The sequence below is a fragment of the Lepidochelys olivacea genome, assembly GCF_965140295.1.
Source record: "Lepidochelys olivacea isolate rLepOli2 genome assembly, chromosome: 11".
Classification (NCBI taxonomy): domain Eukaryota; kingdom Metazoa; phylum Chordata; order Testudines; family Cheloniidae; genus Lepidochelys; species Lepidochelys olivacea.
The window spans coordinates 33,439,230-33,448,732 of NC_140421.1; the positions used below are offsets into that span (position 1 = coordinate 33,439,230).

Sequence of the window (9,503 nt, forward strand, 5' to 3'; positions counted from 1 at the left end):
CATGAGGAAGCACAGCACTAAGTGGGGGGTGAGAGGACAGGGACCAGCGGCCGTGTCTGGAGAGGTGTGTCTGGGGTATAATGGAGGTTGGGCTTGTGGGGAGTGCAGGTTAGTTCATCTGGGGGGCTAGGCCCTATTCTGTTTAAACCTCCAGAAGCTGTCAGGAACTCTCCCAGCAAGTCACGTCCATTCATCCTCAGCCAAGAAAGGTGCCATGATAGGGAAAAGTGAGCATGGAAAAGGGGCTTCTCACTTTGCCAGCCCTCTGCTATGTCAGATCCACATTTGTCATTGGATTTTCCCCTCTCTGCCTCTCCTTACCTCAGCTCTCAAGCACAATGTGAACCCGTTAACATATAAAGTTCAGACAATTCTACCTCTGAAAAAGGGAAAATGGATTTGCGCACCCTGTGTGATTCTCTTTTGCCACCAGTCAGTTTCTTACCACAAACAGGTAACATTTAAAGACTCTAGTGGGAGCAATCCCTTTCACCAGTGCGCACCAAGGATTCCTCCCGAGGACTGTCATCATAATTCCTACTAGAACTATAAACATCTTGCTGAAGCTACATATTTGGCAGGCTGATTCTTTGCTGAAATACAGCTTGAATGTGGCTAGCATTGGGAGAGTCACTGAAATTGGTAACTATATTCTGGTCAGTGCCAAATGGCTTATCAGAACTGAGACAGTGGGTTCAAGCAACAAACAAAACACACTAGAATGGTAAGGTTCCTATATGTCATTTTGAATCTTGTCTACATTGGCTCCATTTACAGTAACAACATGTTCAAACCCTTTAGACCTGTGAATGGATTCACTCAGATCTGTTATTTCAGGGAAAAGTCTCATACTTGGGTTTTCAAAAGCTCTTCACACAAAGTGCTGCCATCTTCTGGGGACTTTACTGTTCTGTGCTCGAGAAACAATGTTCTCTCTATAGTGGGACTTTAAAATATATTATTTGGGAGTTTATATGCAGTGCAGGTACTATATTACCGCTCTGCCTCTAGCAATGTTCAACCAAACTATATATTTAAGAACCTTACATAATATTGATTCAGCTTCTTTGCTGAATATTTCTCAGGCTATTAATGTTAATATGTTTTTTCAAACTCAACCGTAAAATCCTTGCCTCTCTATAACGGAATAAATGGAACACTACTTCTATCATTTTTACTATGTGCTCAGATATATGCCTTTAAAACTAAATCAAACTCTTTCTAATGTCTTGATCAGTGAATCATCATTATATTTTACATATGTTGCCATTACTGTTACACAATACAGTCTCATGAAAATGGTAGAAAAGGAATTAAAAGGAACACTGTCAACTTATGTTTAACCTAAAATTTAAAGGTTATAAAACAACCTTTTATAAAAGATAAGACTGGTGCTGCCATAATACTTAAATTTCAGTAAAAACTGTTGTCTTTAAATACTCAAACATTTCCAAGCAGTGTTTGAGAGGGAAACACTGCAGCACTGAGAACCTGAAATTGAAACGGTCTATAAACAAAAATGAAATTGGTTTAATTGATTTGAATTGTCCTTACTGTCTTATACAAAGAAAATAGAGACAAAGAAATTTGATTTTAAAAATTGTCACTTTTAATAATTTAAGATGTTGTTACTAACAAAAGTAAAGAAATGTGGGATTTTTTTTTAACAATTTGTAATTTTTAAGTTACCAGCTTTCCTTTTTGCTCTGAAATTGGTGAGTATTTCTTCCTGCTGCTAACTGTGATAATGCAATGTGTGCTGCCATGTTGGTTATGTAGAAAATAGCGTTGGACAGAAATTTCTTAAATGTATGCAATTTGTTCAGAATGATTCATCACATAACATCCATTAATATAATTATTGGGCTGTAGCTCATTGCAAGTATTTGATGTTAGAAATTTTAAGTATGAACAGCATTGCTTAGTTTTGCTTGTACACCCAGCTCTTAGGAGTTCTTTCTGTTTTCTGATTAGATGAGCATAACTCTTAGGAGTTAAGTTTCTATTGCAAATATGCACTAAAACTGGTTTCCATGAATATTCTCTAGTACTCAGTGAACATTTATTGGTTTTGCAAACATTCCTGGTAATCTTGTTTGCTAGAGTTTTCATGAACAGTGAACAAAAAGGGGGTTTGAATGCAGTCAAAGAAGATCTAAAAATTCAAACTGCTATTCATAGCAAGCTTTCTGAAGAATTCACCCAGCTGTAATGGAAAGTCTGATTTACTGTAATCTTGTTATATTCTTGTTATACGGGGAATACAGCAACTTTTTGTGCCTTTTACATTCACTCTGTTGTCTTTGAAAAAGTAAAGCCAGACCTTTGCCTGCTCTAACATTCACCCAAAAGGCAAATATTGCATGGAAAATAAGGTTTAACATGCATGTGCAAATGAATGATTTATGTATGTGACATTCTTCAATTTACATCTGTATCATGAACATGTAAATGCTTAAGATATTTGTGTTGTTTATACATCATTGTACACCTCTGCTTGCCCAGGGAGGAAAGTTGTGTAAACTGACAATGTCAGGTAAGTTTATACACAGTGATAAAACATTAACAAATACATGATAGAGTACCTCGCTTACCTATTTTAAGATCATAATATCTAGAGACTATGCAGTCATAAATCCATCCCCCCGCTAGGGCTGCTTTGATAACAGCATAGAGAATTTTTAAATTCCTATGCTGCAGCTGTCATGGAGATAAAAGAAGATTCGCTGTACCACCCTGTCTGTGTCTCAGAAGTTCTGCCCACTGGAATTTTTTGAAATCCTGGTTTCCTTTGCTTGGAAATCATCAGATTTTTTTCAGTGTGTAAGAATTTCCCATCTCCTTGTGGGCAAGCTTGATCAAATTCAGGCTGAGTGTGCTGATGTTGTGATCATGAATCTGTTTCTGCATGGGGTAAACCCAATGGCTTCTCTCTATCTTCTGGAATATTAGTGCTGCTTTTTGCTGCTCAGGTCATGCATAGTAGCCCTAAGGCAATTCTAGTCAGGGAAATTCCACATGGTATTCAGCCATTATACAGTCTCCTACCCCTTCACCTCCTTCCTACCCATGTGCCCTGGTAGTCCCTGGTAATCCATAGTCACTGGAATGGTGCTCAGGAGTCTTTGTGACAAGAGCAAATTAGAGCAGCCCTCAGACATGCACTGAAAGCCAGCCTGGTGCCTGAATGATCTCTATATTAGGGGAGTATAAAGAGGCTTAAAGGTGCCTTTTCACCCTCTCTGATCCCTGCTGTGCTGATTACTCCTCACCAGGGATTCTAGGAACAATGTCTTCAACAAAATGAGAACAAAGGGTGAACAAATCTTAATTATGAGGGCAGAAACTACCCTGACCTAGACAAGATCCTTCATCCAGCTAAGTAGCATCTCCACCATCTTGTCTGGATTTAGACTTCAACAACTCACTCATATCCAGGTCATTTTCTCGGACACTGGGAAAGTCGAGGCTCTGCACCATCTGTGTCCAATGAAAAAGTAAATGCAGAAGTGACCGTTGTCTTTCAGAGCATGATGTATAGCTATGTCTTCAGGCTTCTTCTTGAGTCAGAGCTGGGTACAAGACTGACATTTTGTGAAAAATTTTAACACAGTTCTTCTCTTGCTGACATGGATCCTCAGAATAATGTTGTTTTTTCAAGACAGGTCATGGGATGCTTTATTTTATAAATCAGTCAATCGAGATCACATGACACTTTAAACTGATACCACATATGATCTTAAACAAATATTAATGATACTGTGGGTCACAGAGAGAACTATCTAGGGAAAATCCAATGGTATTTTTCACAAGAGGAGAAGAGTTAGCCAGACTGTCTTGCCCAATTCGCCTTTTATTTTCATACTGTATTCTTCTTCACTTCCTGTCCTTATGCAGTTTTCCTACAATATATACTGTTAAACATCTGTTATGTCCCACCCAAGAGATGGCTGCAATTCTATGGTTGTTGAACTGACTTCTGTTTATATTATGTATAGATTATACAGACTCTCACACACTTTATTAACATGTAAACTGGTGAATAGAATCCTTTTGGATAATGGAAATATATCATGAAGACACTGACTTTATATTTATAAGGCATGGGACAACTTTAAAATTAAATAGTTTTCAAATTTCATGAAGAAAGAGCTATGGGAACAACTTGACTATACCTTTGAACCTATCTATTTGTCAAATGTCTCAACATTTCTCCTGTAGGTATTTTAGTCAGTTACAGTTAATCATTACCTGAAACTATGTAAAAAACCTATCCCGCACCAGTGGACAGTACACTGTTATTTTGTTAGACAGGGAAGAAATGTAGACAGTTGAGTCATAGCTGTCAGTTATTCATTACATATAAATGTAGTCAACTCCTATAGGATTTTCCAACACTATTCCCACTTTTGATTTATAGTGTTACTGATCTCCTAGGATAAACTCCTCTAAAATAGGGCAAAATCCTACTTCTCCCATTTAGCAAGGCTAATTGCTTTGTTGTGGGAAGGACAGGGAGCTCAGAGGCCATGCACAAGGGGCTTCACAACCCCCTACTTGCTGTGGATCAGGTCTCATTCAGGCAGAGTTCAAGGGTGGGTCAGGGAAATGGTGGAGCTATGGAGAAGAGTTCTGCCAACTGCACAGAATCACTAGCTAAGAGCCCTGCTGTAGCAGCAGCCATGGTCTGGTTGTGAAGATGCACCACATCCTGGACACAGGTGATGGGCAGGGAAAGATTCCATTCTTCAAGCCACATGAAGCCTCTTTACTTGGGTTTTGTGCCAGTCATATGAATTTCACCTAAGGTGAGAAATCTAAAGAAACATATTGGAAGTACCCTCTATGCAGAAACCATGCTGGAGTAAAGGTGGGTGGTAAAGAATACAGATGAGCATTTACTAATTTCCACTCCTGCAGAGTATGTAACTCATGAGCCACAATCATGGGTGTGATTTCAATTAAGATCCTTTAAGACACAGTACCAGCAATGGAGTGCAGTTGCTAATGATCTCTTATACCAATTAAGTATTTATCATAATCTGATGACATTTTTAAGCTTCATTTTTATTTCTTGTTTCTTAAAAATATTCAATATTTATCATGATTAAAGGATAATGTAAAAAAAGCAGATATAAAATTTTATAACCCTCTATTCAAACTGCTGGACCTTTTGAGATCCACCAAGATCTAACTTCTATAAAATGCCTGCATAAAGCAGCATTCCTGATAGAATACTTGCTTTCACCAGAGTTCCCTCATCAAAGTTTGCTCATTCTGAATAATAAAACCTATTTTCACCTCCAAGTACTGAACTGATTTTATATCGTCACTTTCTTCCAGCTCTTTTGTTCCTACTACTTTTTGTATGATTTTCGGGGGGATTTTTTGCAGGCTCTTCAAAAGACCCCATTTATTTTGTTTGCTTTGTTTTAGGAATGACCTATAGTAGCCTGATTTTTGACAGTGCTTTGAAAATTATCAGTAATGAACCTTTGGAGACTTCGCTTTTTACCTGTATTCTTCTTTCATCTGTTTGTAATTTTCATGGGGATTACTCAAAGGATGCATTTTTGCTTCATTCGTTGTTATGGTGATATGCTTGAGGAAGATATTATAATTATTGTTTGCTTGAAAGAAGCACCTGTGCTGAAGGATGTAGGTTTCACTAGAATCAGCTCAGGCTTAGCCATAGACACAGAATCACTAGCATTTGCTTGAGTGTCCTTCTTGGCTTAAGAACTTTCTTAGTGCATTCTTGTGAGAAACCTTTATGTCTGCTCTTCTTTTGATTTTTATTTTCCCTATTAACATTCTGCTTAACAGCCTAGGCGCCACCATGGGCTTGGTTCACTTCCACTGACACGCTGAGGGGCAAACTGTACTTTCCTGTGCTAACAGGGGTCACTGCTTGCAAGTAGGTATTCAGACCTGGGGAGGGCAGTTGGTATTTTCACCTCCACACTTTTGAGGGTCTCACCAGGAGAGGATAGCTTTAATCTCCACTGGGCCACCATAGGAGCGATGTTTGCAAAAGTTGCCTGGGGACTGTACTGAATCAGTGCATTTCCTGGTGCTTCAGTAGTAACTCATCTCTCCTCCACACCTTTCGCCTTCTGTCCAGTTCAGATCATAGCTTCTCTTTCTGCCATCCCGTCATGGATGCCTACCTGTGAGCTCAAGCTCAACAAGGCTTAAACAGAGCTTTTAATGCCCCCCCATTCATTGCTCCCCACTACCTCATTCTTGTCCTCTGTGGGTGGTCCCACCAGCCTGCTTATCTCTTAGACCCATAACCTGAGTGTACTCTACTCGCACCTCTCTTTAGGTCCCCCCATTCAGACCACACCTAAGTCTTTTTGTTATGTTTCTGCATTATGTCTCTAAGATAAAGCCTTTCCCCTATCCATCCACACTGCTAAAACTCTCCATCCCGGCTGTCAGCATCTTACATTTCAGTTACTGCAACACACTTGTGCCTGGCCTTGACAAATACAACATTGTCCTGCTCACATCCATTCAGAATGCTGCTGCAAAGATCATTCTCTTAGCTTTTCACTTTGACCATACCTTGCTCTGTTGGCTCCCCATTCTCTACATCAATTAAAAGCTTCACATTCAAGGCCTTTCATGGCCTATCCCCACCCCACCTGCCATTTCTTATTCAACGTCAAGATGCTGACTTCCTCCTGTGCTTGTCCCACAGTGCCAGCCTCCATTGCATACTGTTACTTTTTCAAACAAGCACCTTTGTGCTTTCTCCCATGCTGCCCCTCACGCATGGGAGGAGCTCCCCATACATGTCTGCAAAGCGCTTCCTCATTATCCTCTTTCAGATTTCTCGGTAAAGCTCTGCTTTTTTGTGATGCTTTTCTGACATCACACCATGTCCCAGAGGAGTTATTGCAGGAGAAACCCTGCTCAGTCCTTAGATTCTTGAGAGCTGCTTTAGTTGGAGCTGGAACAAACACTCAGGAAAATCCCAGCTACTGATTTGCATTTTCTTATTAGTTGTTTGTGATACTGAATTTAAGAGAAGAGTTTCAGATCCCACCCAGACAGACACTGTCCAGGCACTCCAGTGGTTTGACACACCCTCATTTCAGTGACAAAAACTTATCTCAGTGGACTTCTAAAAATGAAATCTTGATAATCACAGGACATTCATCTTATCAGAGATGCCCAAAATCCAGTCACACTTACATTTTTTAACAATCAATGGGTACTTTCCTGTACCCAGAACCTTGGTAGAGGAACACTCCATCAGTTTCCTTGCATTGCAAGCTTCAGTGAGCTGATGGAGTCCGCCAGGTTGGTGAGCTGCACGTACATTGTAAAAGACTCCATGAATCTGGCTGAGCATATAGCAGTGCTTCTTAGATTATCATATTCCTTGATTTAAGACTTCAGTGTGCTGATGAATCACTCATACTTATCATCACAATGTTTATTCGAAAAGGAGCAGTCATCCAGAAATAAATGTAACATGACATAAAAAGTCTGAATAACCAATGTGGACAAATAGCAATACTAAGCATTGCTTTTGTTTATTCCACAAAAAGAAGATTAGACAAATGGATCAGTGTCCATATGAGACAAATATAGTTTTACCTGGGCTTGTATACAAAGGGTGCAGACATTAGATCATGATTTAAATATGCAGACATATGCATTTAAATGATTATAAGGCCATTCTCATTTCAATCAAGGTACCATCACGGCTTTTCGGGAATGGATGATTATTTTTCTATTGGAACAAAAAATTTTTGGTCCCTGAAGTTAGGCAACTATATCTATCGTTAGGCACCTTAATAAGGGGCCAGATTTTCAGACATGCTGAGCACCACATCTCCCAGTCAATGTGGGACTCCCTGTGGGACTTGCATGAGCTGAGGATGGTCTCTTAGGGACCATATACCAGTTATGGATATCTGAAGTGCTCAACTGAATCAGACAAGAGTCCTGTGGGGAAAAAATAGTATAAGATCATGAAATTAATCCATATGCCCAAGGAAGCATGATTAAGATTACACAGGCAACCTTAATTCTGGCACTTTCTAACTGCTGAGTGCTTGGCTTTGCAACCATAATATTCTTTTAATGTAATTTGTTTGTATAGAATTCCCACTCACACATGTGTGTATCTATTACTTACAAGGAATATAATAGTGTACCATAATAAAATAGCATCAAATATTTGTTTCACATCTGAATATTGACAACCAATACTTTTTATAGCTCATTTCTTTTACTTGCTTTGCCCATACAGAACCCTGAAGGATTCAAGACTTTTTAGATCTAGATCCAAATTACATCTTTCCTAACTGTGGATGTTGGGAAAATGCACTAGCACCAGCTCTTAAATACTGGAAACTTTTCAACTGGTTTGTTAAAAGGCCAAGGTAGGGAATTAAAAGGGTGTGTCAAAATGTGCAGATAACACCATATTTGAATATCATCATATTGAGTGACTGGTGGTTTGTTTCTGGGGTCTTTTTAAAGAGACATTTAACACAGCAAGGGAGTGACCAGAGAAATGAATAGTGGATTTTTAAAGTGAGAAAATATAAAGACCCATTTTGGATCTCTGTGTTCCTGTGTAAGGAACAAAGATAAGGAATACAAAATAAGAATCCATATCCATAAATTCATCGCTCAGAAGAAGTAGTGAATCTCTGTTCACTTACAAGAAGGAAGACCAAAATAAGCCAACCATATGCTGCATCAACACAAAGAAAAATTATACCATAATTATATTCATCTGGATTATCACAACCAATTTTCTTTTGCAGGGATGTGCATATTCAGTTTAGAGAAGAGCTATTTAACTGATTAAAGGTATGGACTGCTTTTAGCTATGATGGCAGAGGCATTTAGGCCAATTTTTAATGTTGCCAACTATCATGATGTTTGTCCAGAGTCTTGTGGTATTTGGCATTTTTCTTAGAGCCCCAGCTGATGGAATCAAGAGATTGCATGACAATCTCAGCTTTCATTAAAAACAACAGACACTCATAGCACCTCAGAGAGCACAATACTTAAGCTATAGGTATTCCCTCTCACTGTAGAAGTAAACTTAACACCAGTGTTGAGATCAGGAAGAAATTTTCCACTACCACATGTTTGCATTGCATATTTTTACCTTCCTCTGCACTGAGCAGGCATCATATGTTAGGGTCACATAGGCTTGTCCCATATGATTGATTTTCTTGCAGTTGAGGGGAGGGCATTCATGTATGTTGGTCCTTTCTGTCTTCTATTTCAATGTCAATGCTAAAAAAATAAAATTACAAAATAACTTTTTAGTATAGAATCCTGTGAGGTCAAATTAAACTTTGTACCTAACCGAATTGCTTAGTTCACTCACAGTGAATATTGCATTGGGAAACGAAACAGGAGATGAGCTGAATTCCTGTGTAGTCAGGCCAACTGACTGCTCCACTCTCTTTCTTGGAGGAGGGGTCCGTGAATGTTTTTCCAGGCTCCAGAAAATTAAACAAGTA

General features: G+C 39.0%; 1 protein-coding gene across 1 annotated transcript in view; it reads right to left on the minus strand.

Annotated features, from left to right (window-relative positions):
- ITGB6 (integrin subunit beta 6) overlaps nucleotides 1–9,182 on the minus strand; it is a 61,130-nt gene extending 51,948 nt beyond the window's left edge. Inside the window, exon 1 of the mRNA XM_084643422.1 lies at nucleotides 9,143–9,182. The gene's annotated coding sequence lies outside the window, so the exon portion shown is untranslated. The remainder of the gene's footprint in view (nucleotides 1–9,142) is intronic.
- Nucleotides 9,183–9,503: the final 321 nt, after the last annotated feature.